Raw genomic sequence first — 15,135 nt, 5'->3', positions numbered from 1 at the left:
CCAAAACAGGGGGAAGGGTATAGCTCAAGTGGCAGAGCACATACTTAGCATACACAAGGTCCTGGGTTCAATCCCCAGTACCCTCTCTAAAAATAAATAAATAAGTAAATCCAGTGACCTCCCCCCCAAAATGAAAAAATAAGTAAACAATTTTAAAAAATGCCAAAACAGAAAGTGTACTAAGCAAAAGGGAGAAAAAGACATCAGAGTTCTCCATAATCCTCACTCAAACTTGGAATTGGGAACACACTGTGAATAGAGAAACTAACACAGCATTTCCCGATGACTTGAAATGGCTGTATCAGGGATGTCAGTATGATATTCCCAAGATGTGTATCTGTCTTTACTTGAAACTGGGTCCAAATATTTTGAAAGATCTAATCAACCTGGAGACATGAAAGGTTACCTGCTTGGCTGATCACTCTTAACTCCAAGCCTTTCCTTCACATTCAACTGCTTTCTTGGCCTGTGTACACTGGAGCAGATAAAAAACATGAAAACATGGTAAGATACTCACTCATGATGTTTCTAATTGGAAATAGCACAAAGAGAAAAAGAGGCTTTATCACGTTATTTCCAAACGAAAATGTTCTCTGAAAGTATGTTTCCCACAATATAGCCTGTTGGCTTTCACAGTTGGTCATTCTGCAAGGAGCCTCTGGCTGCACGTTGTATGGTAAAGAGCAGAAACGATATCTAACTCAGTAACCTCAGCTGCAGCTCAAATATTAACTATTTCCCCAGCAGGATGCCAGAGTTCCACAGTGCTCAGATGGTCCACTGAGGCAGTGTATTAGCTCTGCTCTCTAGGAATACAGAGTCTCACTACTGTGTGTGGTAGACAAGGGAGTCCACAAAGCAAGATGGTTTTGTTACTGATAGATCCTAATGAACACAATTTTTGGTAAAAAAAAGAAGGGAAGGAAGGAAGAAGGAAAGGAGGGAAGGAAGGAAGGATGAAAGGAAGAAAGGAAGGAAAATAAAACAGGAAGGTGGGAGGAAGGAAGAAGAAAAGGGAGAGACAAGGGGAGACAGAGGGAGAGGGGGAAAGGAAGGAAAAAAATGGCTTTAAATAGAAAGAGATAAGAATTCTGCATTTTGTAGGCTGATATTCAATCATGAGGAGTTAAAGTAATCTCTCAAAGAGTCTCCTACTTGATCATGGTTATTGATTCAATACAAATACTAATTATAACAAAAATACAAAAGTTAATTTGACATAAAAGTCAGGGTCATTTGCAATGGTGTTTCTATTAAGCAGAAAAACAATGATCAGCTTAAAAAATAGGTGATTCTCCTTGTGGGTAATATTTTATTCAGAAGACTTTATTATAAACTTACAAGAGGAAGATAGGAGGGTATTTCAGTTCAATAAAATAAATTTTAAAAGTTTACCAAATTATAACTCATAAATAAGTAATAACATTTTTATTTTGCAAGGATTTTTTCAATCGATAATTGAAGACTTTTTTAAACACTAATACTCTCAACCCAGCTGCACCCACCCCATAAACTATTACCTTGCCATACAGTCTAAATAACCGTTTGTTCAAGATAAAGATATTCAAATTATTCCATTCTGCTACATTAAGAAATTGATCAGAAAGTGCTAAGCAGCTGTCTGTAACTTGAAACATTTGTAAAATTTTAATCAGCATCAAAGTAGGCCACCTTGATTTTTTTCAAAAACAAAACATATAAACAATCATTCTGCTCCATTTTATTTCTACGACAGTGCATGTATCATAATGAATTACTAACTCAATAGAGAGCAATATGGTATAATGGAAGAACCAGGGGATTTAAAGTCAGAAGACCTTTTTTTGAGTCCTGGCTCTGCAATTTACTAGATATGTGACCTCAGGCAATTGATTTAATCGAGCTGAATGCGTTTCTTGCTGCGCATACCTCTTGTGGGGATAAAATGGGGCAATGTCTGTGAATGTCTATTCCACCCAATAGTAGGCATGAAATGGTCAAAAGGCTGTCCTCTGGGCTACAGCAACCAGGGAGAGTGTTTAACAGCATCACACAGGAGTGGCATAGTGCTGCATAAAGGAGGAATCAGTTTTCAACTTCAACCTCAAAAAGAAAGTTACTTTTCAGCCCAAGAGAGTAAAAAATAATCCTCCCCATGTCTCAGTACAGCAGAGAGAACACTGTGGATGAGAGATGGAATACAGACATAAAACAGATCACCTTTTCTCCTAACTGCAAAAAAAGAAACACCACTCCTGAAGCATTAAATCAATACAGCAGACATAATCCAGTACAGATGGAAAGGAAAAAACTACCACAGAAATCAATTTACAAAAGAATGGGTGCTAGAAGTAAATCATCAACAATGGCAACAAAAGGGACCAAGATCATTTGCAAATCTTAAGGACTGTGAATAAAGAAAGTCAGCCTTGATATATATGGGAGAAGAACATGATCATAACTAAGAGTTAGGTAAATTTGAAAGACAAGGAATCCATACTTTATCAGAAATAAAATTGATTTCCCTAGTTTTTATTTGTGTGTGTATATATGTACGTATATACATATATATCTCTACAGACATGTGCACACACACGTGTGTAACGTTGTATACTAAAAGGAGCACTGATTTCATTCCAGGGTTCAGTTAATCTTATCTACTATGTTTTCTCTCCCCCAGATTTCTGAGTTCTTAAAGAATTCTCTGGATGTTGTTATAATATGTAACTGTACCTGGAAGGAAAAGACTCCACCCGAGATTTTCAGATAGGATACTGGAACACCAGCTGCATAACTGTTGGTAAGCAACCTCATTTTGTGAACTGTTTCTGTTTGGAGATGCTACACCTGATTTAAAACAAACAAATAAACAAACAGAAACTCTTAGGAAACCTAGAGGCTTGTTTGAAGGGTTAGCTATTCCAGGCTGTATCTGAGCTACCAAAATATCAGTGATCAAAAAATGATCCTCCACTGTCTGGGAATATCTTTGAGCAAAAGCTCTAAAAGAGATGCCCATGAAGGGAAATCAAGTTTTCCTTAGGAAGTATATTTACATATTTATTTACATATATACATACATAAAATATATTTACATATATCCCCGGAAGATATATTTATACTTGTTAACTATGAGCCTAGTTACATTTAAAAACATGGGAGACATTTTAAGAAACACCCTTTAAAGTGTAGTTTGGGTACTTTTGTGTTTTCACGTCAGAACTTTTTTCTACAATTCCTGTAAGAGTTATTCAGAAGACTACTGAAAGGGCTGATAAACTCAAACAAGACTGGTCTTTTTCCAGGAAGTATTCTATGACAATGACTCCAAGAATCTACCCACTTGGGACACCAAAAGAGTTATTGCATTCCTTGGGGAGGTAATGGTAAGAAAGCTTCCCTTTCCAGTATCTGAAAAGGGTCTTTCACTTTGTATTTCATAGAGTGAACTAAGAAGAATTTTCTTTGCTCTGTGAAATAAATTATATATTGTTACTAATAGTTAATGTCTCCATTAATGCTGTCTGGAAAACAATAAACACATGAACATGGTTCAGTGCTTCCAGTGCTTTAAGCCCCTCCCCACTGAGAAACGGCAAACCTCTCCCAAAAGTGGTCAGTGCTGCTTCTCTGGTCCTGTATTTGCAAATCCAGGTATTTGCTTTTTAATTGTACTTGCCCACAACATTTACACAGATATGATAAAGGTATCGATCACTCAAGGTCCGTGAATATCCAGCTCTTCTTCATGTGGCACCAAGTGTAGCATTTCTTCTCCCTTTCTGCCTTATACAGAAGCCTGAGTTGATATTAAAAGGTTGTGGTAGCATGAAACCTGCTTTCAGACAATCAGCTTAAGTCATTGGCTCTTCAGTGTTATCCTATTTATACCAGTTCATTATATTGTACTTAATATGAAATTACAATGACTCACTCCTAAGTGCAGCTTTCTTAGACTTAATTAGACACTGAAGAATTATTAAACATTTGACAGCATATTGTACATTTGATCTCAGTATTGAATTCTCATTGATATTAATGCACACACAATGTAATATGCCATGTTCCTCTGACTGTAAGCTTATGTAACGTTTCTCAATTTAACAGCTTTTTGGATGCCTGGATTCTTTCAGATGTTTGGCACATAAATGTTTTCTAACAAGTTAGATATAACTCTTAATTAAAAATAAGAGAATCTGATCAGGTAAGGAACAGCACAAAGGCCATTTTAATTAGGGGAAAGTCATCTGGGTTCCAAATTTCAAGTCTGCCCCTAACTATGTGAAATATTTTAGGTGTGTTACTTAAATGTATCAGTTTTCTCACTTCTAAAAATCAATGTATTAAACCACATGGTTCCTAACCCTTCTCAGCTCTAACATGTAATGATTTAACAAATTGTTTTTGAAGATTCCATCATAGAAAGAGCCATATTCTTTAATCAGAGGTCTGATTTCACCAAATTCAAGTGCCTCATAGCTCTTGTCAAATGATTTAAATTAATAGGCAGAGATATGAATTCTACTTGAGTTCATCTTATAGTATTTCTTTCCTATTAGTTAAAGTCTGGAAAATATTTACTTGTTATAAAAACACAAATGAATAAGAAAATGGATAAATTAGAATCCAATAGCATTTTAAAAGAATAAGATCTGTATCCAAATATTATTAGTAAGAAATCAATAATTCTTATACTATGGAAAATATATAGGAAAGCTATATAAGTGGCATAGGGACATCTACGTATTTAGTTTAGTTCTTAAACAGTTTCAACAGCACCACTGGCAGGGCATGCTGCCCTGTGAAATGGATCTTTCAGCTTAAACATGTTTTTAAGCTTAGTGGATTTATTATATCTTGAAAAAATGATTATTATTAGAAGAAAAATAAATGTTAACTTTCTACAATCTAATACATCATCATACACAAATGTAGCACAATAAACTGTTTTTATTACAATTTCATCATCTGAATAGAAATTATAGTGTTAGCGCTTTCAAGAGATGGTTCTATCTGCATGCACAGTGAGGGTGAGTTGGCAAAATGGTCTGTAAGGCATATCAAATTTATTCTGTGAGGCAGATAAAGGTCTTTTAAAGGTCTTACTCCACTTGTGGAATGAATTTCTTATCGTGTATGAAATTTTGAGTGTAACACATTTTTCCCCCCTGAATGTGGTTTGTTTTCAAAAAGAATAGCTAGAGAATTTCACTACTGTACACGTAGTACAGAGATTTTTAATTAAAGAAAAATTACACCTGGCATGGTTATTAGCATTAAAAACAATTATCTATTCATTATTCAGAAAAGCATTTAGGGCAAATTATATAAATATATTTATTCACAGAAAGAAGGAAATATGAATGCTGAAATTTGACCGTCAGGAACACAGAGCTACATTTAGATTTTTTAAGAATGATTGGAGAGGGTGGGCACAGTATTTTTCCCCCTTTTGAGCACATGGAAAACAGTTGAAAAAGATATATTAAAAGTACATTTTCTCTCACTTAGCATTCATTATCACAAGGATTTTATGTATAATAATGTTTTAAAATATATGTTCAAATGAGATTAACAAATTGAGCTCCTTATGCCTGGCATTATATGAAAATTTCTAAACAGTATATGTTCATCTTCACAACCATCTATAAACATTGGTAGTACTATTATTATTATGATTATCCCTATTTCTAGAGCTGAAGATATTGAGGTGCATAGATATTGATTATTTTGCTCATTAGCAAACTTTATTGAATTTCTACTATGTGCCAGGTTCTTCACTAGGCCCAGGGTAGGGGAGTGGCTGTCCTCCAGAAGATAAAACGTGGGGAAAAACAATAAGCAAAAATTAACAACAACTGTAATAAAATTGATCATATATAAAATAATTATTTGATTCTAATTTATGAAAAATATAAATTCAAATATCTTCATTGCTGATACAACAATTTCAAATTTCTTGATGCACCAGAATATAACCACCATGAAGCAAAATGGTTTGTCTTATTTACAACTCCCAGAGTGCTACCTGGCACATAACATTTTGTTGTATAAATTAAGCACTGAATAAAACTATTACTCTTTTTCTTATTCCCCTCACCCATCCTAAGAGAAATCTGCCATGCCTGGAATTGCCTTTTCATGATATGAGTTTAGTCAAGAGTTATAGAAGATATGGGGAATAAACAAACCAGTTGGACCAGTTATTACCAACTTGAAAGTATTACAGTAATTGACAAAACATATGGATGAAAGTATTTTTATCTTCATCTTCATCACTCTCTATCATTTCAATGCTATAAAAATATTTGCCTTACACAAAAATTCTCTTATTTTCTGGTGTTTAGTATTTTCTCAAGTTTTATGGCTACTTCAGGTATCATTATATTGTAACTGATACTTGTTTTCCTCACATGTTTTTCCTACCATGTTAGGCAGCCCTGTGCAGATGAAATATATCAACTAAGTTAAAATAAGAACTAATGGAAAGGATTAACAACAAAGATATCAACAAAGAGGAGATACACTCTAGAGAAATACTATGACACCTTCAACTACGAAGATAGGTACAATCTGCTGTAGACATTTATATTGTCTTTTAAAACCCAGGAAATCAAATCAGATAATGCCTTGAGTTTCCAATCACTTAAGATTAGAGCTCAGGTAAAATCCCTCAGCTGAAAAAGGTAAAAGATGGAAAATTTGAATTACTTGTCCATGGATAATATAGCTGGGAATAAAGCATAACTCCTGCTTTCTTAATTTCATAGTGTAGCTACTAATCTTATTTAGGTTTATTTATAAAAGTGTTTCAGTAAGTAAAAGATGAAACTGCCGTCTGCAGACGTAGAGTTTTCTTTTCATTACCTGATGCCTGGCATCTGATTTATGCTCCCTGGAGTTATTGGAGTTATTGAATATTGTGAGTCAATTAAACACTTTCAAATTTAAAATATTTACCATATCATCAAGTAGTACTAATAAACATCCTCACTTGTGTTTTCTTGTATATACACTGGGTGCTCCTATAGAGAACATGCCAAGAACTGGAATCAAATATCAATACCCACAAATTATCATCCAGAATGACTTTTCCAATTTATATCTCCATCACGTTTTTTTCAACATTTTTCTTTCCTCTATCCTTTGCTAACATTGGTATTACCACATTTTTTCTTTTTTACCAATCTGACATTCAAAAAATATGTATTGGTTCTTTCATTTGCATTTTCCTGGTAATAAATGAGGTTGAGCACTTTCTAATATATATCAATCAGGTACATTCCCTTTTCTGAAAATATTTTGTTCATATCCTTTCTCTTAACATTTTTTCTCTTTTTTCTTGTCATTAGTAGGAGTACTTTATATCATTTACATGTAAATTGCTTTATTTGTTCCATATATTCCAAATATTCTGTCTAGTCTACTACTTGCATGATATTTTTACTTAGAGGTATAGTCATATGTGTATGTATTGTTCTTTTTGGCTTTTGTATATACAAGAATACTTATCATCCCAAGTTCAAAATATAGCTTCCTATATTATCTTCTAAGAAATTATAGGTTTTTAAAAAGGTCTTTGCACTCTATACACACTTTGAGATTTGAATTTATACATATTTCCATGTGGGTCAACAACTTTCCCAATACCATTTATAATATAATCTATTTCTTTACCCAGTGATTGATAGGCTATGGTTATAAATTTTCCTGTGTAGTTAGTTTCTTTACACATTCCCATGGAAATACTACCTTGTTCATTTTTAATCAAAACTTATGCAACCCTAAGTTTCATTTATTACTTTGTTCATTAATTCCATTCTACCCGCTACTACTGTATTCCATTTGTTGGAGTATTCTCTCAGAAATCTATGGTATGCTTTCTAAGTCACTGTGTGCCTGAAAATGTCTTTATGTCAATCTCACGGAATAGCCATTTGGCTGGATTTAAAATGCTAGTTAAAATTCTCTCCCAACTCATCCTGCCCATTCTTCTGTTCAGGGTCACTGATGGGAATCTGATGGCAATTTGATTCTCATACATTTGTGGATACTCTGGGTATCTTTCCTTCTGTCTCACACTGAAGAAATTTTAAGGTTCCTCTTTTAGGCCTTCTCTCATTTGCTGTTCTAAACTCATGATATTCATTTTAGTGAGTTTTTTAAAAAAATTTATTTCCACTGAGTATGTACTGAATCCTTTCGATCTCAGAACTTGTGTCTCTCTTGTTTTAAGACATTCTACTTGCTTTCTCTCCATTGAACTTATTTTTTCTTTCTCCAATTGCTATTGAATCAAATTTGTGAATTCTCAATCCATCCTGCATGAGGCTTTTCTTGAATGTTGTGTATATTTTATATTTTATGCTCCATTCTGGGAATACTCATCCAACCAACAAACTCATTTTCCCTCACCTAAATCCATTCTGTTATTCATTCCAACAATTAAAGTTTTATTTCATATCAATAATTAAATTGTCCATTTCAATGATTTCTGCTACCTTTCATTTCTCTCAAAATATAAATGCAATTTATTTTAAAGTCCTCTATAACTTAAATTTATTAACTCTGCTTACTTAGACGTGCTATTTTTTGAGTTGATCATTATTCATTCATGATGTTGGCTTTCCTTGATTTTATTAGTTTTTTATTGTGCACATTTTTGGGGAGTTGAGATGCTTTTCTAGGCTTCGTATGCACAGTCCGCTTAGGGTAGAGGCAGGGCATGACATGGCTTTTACTTCTCTGTGTTATAGTGAGAGGAGTTCTGGGGCAGGCCCGCCAGCTGTGACAAGACCTTGGCTTGCCTTTGCTCTTGACTTCTCACAAATGTTGCTATCTACCTGGGCTATTGTTCTCATTCTTTGATTCAACATCCTGCTTCCACTGTCCCCACCTGGAGGAAGCCCAGTTATTCCACTGCTGCTGCTGCTGCTTGTCTCCAGATGTGCTAGAGACTTCTGGCAGCTCAGCCTAACTAATCTCTCTGTTATCTTCTTCTGTGTCTTCTCTTCCTCCAGGTGTCCATCATCTTTGGGAAGAAGCATGCTTGCTATCACTACTACTTTTGCTATAGTATCATCCTTCGTAAATCTTGAGTTACGGTTTCTTTCTTTTATTAGATACCATCTGCTCTTAATTTGTCAGTATTCTTCACAATTTCTAGTCTACTATGGAGTCTCCTCGTTTTCCAAAAACGATTATGGATTTTGGAAATACATATTTTCTCTCATTTATACAGATTTGAGGAAAGTAAGGGAGGCTATAGAGTATGTTCCTTATATGTTCCTTTATAGGGAACAGATGTATTTTCATTTCCTGCAAGAACATAGAATAACTTAAATTCACCATAAGGTGTAAATATTTGATACCACTGAACCCAGAGAACTGTGCCTCACTACTTGATATTTGAACTTCAGCAACTTGCCTAACTACTATAATCTGATTTTTTCCATATACAAATTTGTGATGGTTGCCCCACTGTAATAGCTCCTCTCCAACTTAGAATGCTTTGGAAGCCCCATCAAACTATCTATGGGGAAGGACCAGTTTTTTGTTGTCGTTGTTTGTTTGCTTTTAACTTCTAACATCTCTTGGTATGACACTTTTGTGAAGTATGTAGTCATGCACTTGGGCTTCCTGGTAATGCCAAATTGCTTTAAAAGTTTCTAAATGCTCACTGTCACCTTTCCACTTACCTCACTGAGGACCAGTGAGACAGTCTGCAGGCTGACCTCAGTTTACACTTCGTGTGGGTCTGTTCTCTTAGAATAAGGACTATCTCCTTCCAGTAGAAACTCAGGCTGCATCCTGTGCTGTGCCTGAACTTCCAGCACTTTGCACTGACTGAGGCTTATTCTGCTCTCTGCCCTATCAGACTATCTGCAGGTCCCAGAACATGATGTGGGCTCCCACATGATTATGCATGTGTACATATTGGATAGAATTATTTCTTTCACTTTGCTAAAGCCGTAATCGCTCATATGTTACTTATTTGTCTTTTTGAAAAACTGGGCTTAAGTACCATTTCATTTTAAGGACTTTGTGACTTTTTGGGGTCAGAATGTGCCCTCTTCTCTCCAGTCTCATAATCATAATATTCTTTACCCACTCCTGTTATACCTCTTATCTCTGTAGTTTTTATTTGTATGTTTGCTTGTTTGGCCTCCCTCCATCAGAGGATTATCTCCCTTCTACTGCTTGTAATCCTGGGGGTTTTTTGTTCCTGTTTTTTGTTTTTTTTGGTATCTTAAGAACATAATGGCATTGTATTTGAAAATGTTTAGCAATTACATATTTAGAAATAAATATAAATAAGTACTATGTTTTATATTTGCTTTAGAACATAAACACACACTGCCTTAATTTTACTACTATAAACTTAGTCATATAAAACTATGCTTTTTCAACAAGATGACTCCTATTTTCATTCAGTTCTGAGAAATTCTCATCTATCTCTCTGTCAGCTCATCTCCTCTCTTACCTCCCTGTCCATTCCTTCCAGAACTCCTGTTTAGCGTATATTGGACTTTCTCATCATTTATTCTCTGAGTTTTTTTTTTTTAATTTATATTTATTTTCTATTTCTTTATCTTTTGTTCACCAATATGTTTGATTTCCTCAGTACAGCAAACTCATCTTCCAATTAGCTTATTCTTTTTTTTATAAACCACTTGTTGAGTTTTTAATTTCAGTTACTATTTTTTTCATCTCCAGAATGGCTATGTATAATCAAATCCTGCTATAATATAATAATAAGGGTCCCAAAATTCAATCATATTAAATATTGAATTGAGTTATTTCAAGAGAAATATTTCATAAATTACTGTCTTCAACATAGGCATTAAAACTCTCTCCTAGTTCCAATACCTTCATAAACCATTCACTTAATCGCCTCTTCATCAAGAATTGCTGTTTCATATTTTTAAGATTGCTTAAGTAGATATTAAATTGTTAGATGTTATACATTTTTGCTGTGGGTTTGGTATGGAGGAGTTTATTATATCAGTTCAATTAACCAAACTGACTAGAAGTTCTATTTTTTTCATCAATCATGTGGACTATGTGCATCCTAGGCTGGGAACTGATCCCCAGCCTTCTGCTCACCATGAGGGTCAGAGCCAGGCTAGATGTTCTGAACCAGTACCCCCAGACTACTAAATCCTGGCCTAATAATTCTGCACACAGACATCCACTTGATGCCTGTGTTCATTTTCTCCCAAATGTGACTCACTCATAGTATGAGCTTACTTAAGTGTAGACTATATGTAGGTTTTTAAGGTATTTCCCATCCCTTCCTACATATATTCTAGTATATTTTGAAAACATATTTGCATTGCAGTAAATTTACTAACAGTTTGTATGTTAGAATTCTACTTTTGTGACCAATTAGTTTCATTCACAAATTTTGTAACTGAGGAGCTGTCTTGGATGGTATTTCTGATATATTAAATAAGAGCCTATAATCAGAAAAATACCATTTACTTCAAAGTTGATTCTTCATTTTGAATTAATATAGGTTCATTGTTTTCATTTTTATTGAATGTAAAAATAGTACTAAAGTAACTTTGGGGGAATAATAGCATTGTAGAAGGAAAATTACAAAAGATTCCTTCCTAACATTTAAGAAGAGCAATAAAAAATTTCAGGAAACAAGTGAAAAACATACAGCAGCATTTATAATAGGATGCAAGTGCACATCCTAAATTGTGAGATATGAAATCCAGTGATACAGAGAAAGAGAACAAAAAACTACGAAGAGCTACTGTTCCACCCCAGAAGCTATGTAGAAGGACAAGTTAACATTATCTTTAAAATATGTGTTGATATCCTACAAACAACTTGGAGAGAAACAAACTGAGAGGTATGGGTAAGGAGTTCAGGAGAAAATACATGCCATTAACTTGAGAAAATAGAAGCCTTCTAAAACCAGGAAAGTTACTTGGTCTCACCACTCTTTCTAGACAAAAAGAAAGTGGAGAGAAAACTGTGGATAATAAACCAGCACATATTAGTTTCTCCAAGTTTGAACAAGCAATTATATAAGGAAAACAAACAAATAAAAAACAAGTCTCTGAGAGAGGCAAATGAAGTGTAGGGATAATCGCATAAAGTCTCAGTTGACACTGTACTCCTCTAAAGAGAAATTTTTTTTAACATTTTTTATTGATTTATAATAATTTTACAATGTTGTGTCAAATTCCAATGTAGAGCACAATTTTTCAGTTATACAGGAACATATATATATTCATTGTCACATTTTTTTTCTCTGTGAGCTACCATAAGATCTTGTAAGAGAAATATTGATAATATGAACCAAAATATTTAATTTACCTACTAGAAGGAAATGATTCCTACAATAGTAGGAATGAAAGGAATTTTTTTTTATTAGATAAAGATTGTTACTTGGGGTCTTCTAAGGAACAGACTAGCATAGGATTAATTCTACAGGGATTTAATTAAATAACTGGATGGGAGAAGATGAGAAGGGGGCCAGGAGGCTGCGAGGCCCGTCAGAGCATGAGGCAAGCCTGACCTTTAGTAAAAGAGAAGTGAAGGGAAGACTGCACAGTAGTATCCCAGACTATTGGGCAGTTTAGGAAAGATTCAGCAAGACTTTCAGGGAATCCTTAAGTCAAAGTTAGTTATCAGTGGAACCCCATGTCTTCTAGGAATGGTCTTAACTTAGTATCCTTCTATGCTCAGTCAGTGGCTGAAAGAAGCCCATGGGATGCATTATCTCAGAGCAAACATAGCAATGAAGTTCAGAGCACAGCAGCTGGGGCCCTTGGTCAATGATCTACTATTCTTTATAATGGTTGAGTCTGCAAGGTGCATTTTTATGACTACCACAAAGGTTATGTACCTAAACTCTGAAGCACATATCATATTTGATAGTAAAAAAGAAAAGAAAAGAAACATTCCCTTTAAACTTAAGAAGGCAACAATATACTGAAGGTCTTAGCCAATGCAATATGACAGATAAAGCAGGGAGACAGAAATTAGAAATAAAAGCCACAATATGGTTGCCTAGCTAACTAAACTCAAGTGAATGTATTTTTAAATTCTTAAAGCTAATAATATAACTCAGTAAATTAACTGGGTTAAAAATCAGTATGAAACAATCTTATATAGAAACACATCCAAATGTAAAATGTAGTAATGAAACAAGAGTTTCAAAATAGCATAAAAAAACAAAAAAAGTAGTAATTTTAATAAAGAGATGCAAACTCTCTGATCACAGTGCTTTGAGACTAGAAATCAACTACAAGAAAAAAACCGCAAAAACCACAAACGTGTGAAGGCTAAACAATATGCTACCAAAAAACCAACAGATCACTAAAGAAATCAAGAAATACCTGGAGACCATTGAAAATGCAAACACAATGATTAAAAAATCTACAGGATGCAACAAAAGCATCCCTTCTAAAAAGAGAAAATCAAATACTGTATGATATCACTTATATGTAGAATATAAAAAAAAATGAACAAGCATAATGAACAGGACAGAGGTATAAACACAAAGAACAAATATGTGGTTGCCAGAGAATTGGGGGGTGGGGAGAGGAAAGATATAAGTGACGGACTTTAAGAAGTACAAACTTCTAGTTGTAAAATAAATGAGTCATAAGTATGAAATGTACAGTGTGCAGAATATAATCAGTACCTTTGTAGTATCTTTGTATGATGACAGACGTATCATGGTGATCACTTTGAAATAGACACAAATATTGAATTACTATGTTGTGTACCAGGAACTAACATAATGTTGCAGGTCAATTACACTTCAAAAACAAACAAACAAACTTATAGGAAAAAGAAATCAGATTCGTGGTTACCCGAGGCAGGGGGTGAGGTGAGGGAGAATTGGATGAAAGCAGTCAAAAAGCACAAATTTCCAGTTATAAGAAAAATGAGTGCTAGGGAATGTAATGTTCAACATGATAAATAGAATTAATACTGCTGTATGTTATATATGAAAGTTGTTAAGAGAGTAAATCCTGAGTTTTCATCACAAGAAAAAAATTTGTTTCTATTTCTTTAATTTTGTATCTACATGAGATGGATGTTCACTAAACTTGTGATAATCATTTCATGATGTACATAAGTGAAATCATTATGCTGTCCTCCTTAAACTTAAAACAGTGCTGTATGTCACTTATATCTCAATAAAGCTTTAAGAAAAAAAAAGAGATGCAAAATATCTGAAAGCTATTGAGGGTACAAAGGAAGATTCGATTTCATAGAGTGATAACGGCACAGATAGCAAGACTAAAAATTGTAAAGATGTAAATTTTGCTCCAATTAATCCATAAACTAAATGCAAGAAATAGTCTAACAGAATTTACTGAATTATGAAAAATAACTTGAAAACAAATATGAAAAGGCGAAGATATAAGAATAAAGAAGATAATTTTGCAGAAAAATCCACAGGACCAAGAGCCTTACTCTATCAGATAGAAGGTAAATAAAATAGCATGTTATAGGTGCAAGATCAGCAAAATCCATAGTGGCTAATACACTGTAAAGGCAACAGGACATTATGCATAGGTACTAGAATTTAATGTATACGAAAGAGTATTATAAACTCATGAATCGGGTGCATATTAATTTTTAAATGGTATCAGAACACATACATCTATCCATATAAAAAGATAAAATAAAATTAGATCTTGATTTCACTTCAAACAAAAAAAAGTAAATTAAAATCTTAAATAAGAAAATTTTTAAATGTTTAAATATAGGTAATAATATGGATAATCTATTTATGATCGTGGAATATAAAAATATCTTGAAAGAAGAGAGAAAATGTTTTTAAATCATAAAAGAAAAGATTAATGAATTACATCAAAATAAAACTTTTTAATAAGACCAAAAGAAAAAAATTATAAACAGAATTGAAATATAGCAAGAGTTTGGGAGAAGACATTATAGTCAACAAAAGATATTTATCTGAAATATAAAATTTATGAGTCCCCAAATCAATAAGAAAAAGTATGTAATTCAAGAGCGAATTTATAGGTTAATATGAGAAGATGAACAACCACTCTAGAAATCACGAAAATGCAGGGTAAAATGACAAAGATAAACCTTTTTATTCCCACTCAATTGGAAAAGAAAAGTCTGACATTTCTAACTACTGGTAAAGTTTTGGGT

At 33.7% G+C, this 15,135-nt stretch overlaps 1 long non-coding RNA gene across 1 annotated transcript in view; it reads right to left on the bottom strand.

Moving 5' to 3' along the window:
- Positions 1–210: 210 nt before the first annotated feature.
- LOC141578251 (uncharacterized) overlaps positions 211–15,135 on the bottom strand; it is a 70,346-nt gene continuing 55,421 nt past the window's right edge. The window contains exon 4 of the long non-coding RNA XR_012508392.1: positions 211–475. This is a non-coding gene — a long non-coding RNA (uncharacterized LOC141578251). The remainder of the gene's footprint in view (positions 476–15,135) is intronic.

This window comes from Camelus bactrianus, chromosome 7, assembly GCF_048773025.1.
Source record: "Camelus bactrianus isolate YW-2024 breed Bactrian camel chromosome 7, ASM4877302v1, whole genome shotgun sequence".
NCBI classification, from domain to species: Eukaryota; Metazoa; Chordata; class Mammalia; order Artiodactyla; family Camelidae; genus Camelus; species Camelus bactrianus.
Note: the sequence above shows the minus strand (reverse complement) of the source record. Positions and strands in the feature narration are given on the sequence as shown.